This window comes from Carlito syrichta, unplaced genomic scaffold, assembly GCF_000164805.1.
Source record: "Carlito syrichta isolate Samal-C Ts95f unplaced genomic scaffold, Tarsius_syrichta-2.0.1 Scaffold302398, whole genome shotgun sequence".
Lineage (NCBI taxonomy): Eukaryota > Metazoa > Chordata > Mammalia > Primates > Tarsiidae > Carlito > Carlito syrichta.
In genome coordinates this window covers 35,966-36,853 of record NW_007246494.1, presented here as the reverse complement: position 1 = coordinate 36,853, position 888 = coordinate 35,966, and positions in this window count along the sequence as shown.

The window sequence follows — 888 nt, the reverse complement described above, 5'->3', positions numbered from 1 at the left end:
GTCTCGAACCCGTGGGCTCAGGCAATCCACTCACCTCAGCCTCCCAAAGCACGGGATTGCAGGCTGAGCCACCGAGCCCGACTGGTAGAAGATCTTAAGAACATGGAAAGGCTGGAAAAAAATTTGGTTTCTTTTATCTTTAATATGTAAATTATTTATATATTTATTTATTTTTGAGTCTAACTCTGTTGCCCAGGCTGGAGTGCAGTGGCACACTCATAGCCACCATAGCCTTGACCTGCTGGACTCAGGAGATCCTTCCATCTCATTCTTCCAAGTTGCTGCAACCACAGATGTGCGCCATTATGCCTGACTAATTTTTTTATTTATTGTAGAGACGCAGTCTTGCCAAGTTGCTCAGGCTGGTCTCAAACCCCTGAGCTCAGGCAATCCTCTTGCCTCTACCTCCCAAAGTGCTGGGATTACAGACTTGAGCCACTATGCCCGGCCGGGATTATAGGCGTGAACCATCTCACCCAGTTGTAAGTTATTTCTGATAATCACCAAGCAATTGTTTAACTTAGCCTTTTACATACAGAAGCACACACACATACACACAGATACACACACACAGAGACAGCATATACAAATCCACACAAACATTCACAGACAAGAACACACACAGACACTATATGCAAATGCATACAAACACATACACAAGCACAGATACACAGACACACACAGAAAACATACACAAATCCACCCAACATTCACAGACACAAACACGCACAGTCATTCACGCAAACACACACACCTGAAGCCCTTGTGACAACAAAATACAGACAGGAGACATTCACAGAACCTGTTTCTCAGAGAATAAAAGTCATAATTTATTTGTGGGAAAAAACCATGCAAGCACTTAAAGGAGTTTCTCTCATGACTGAGGGG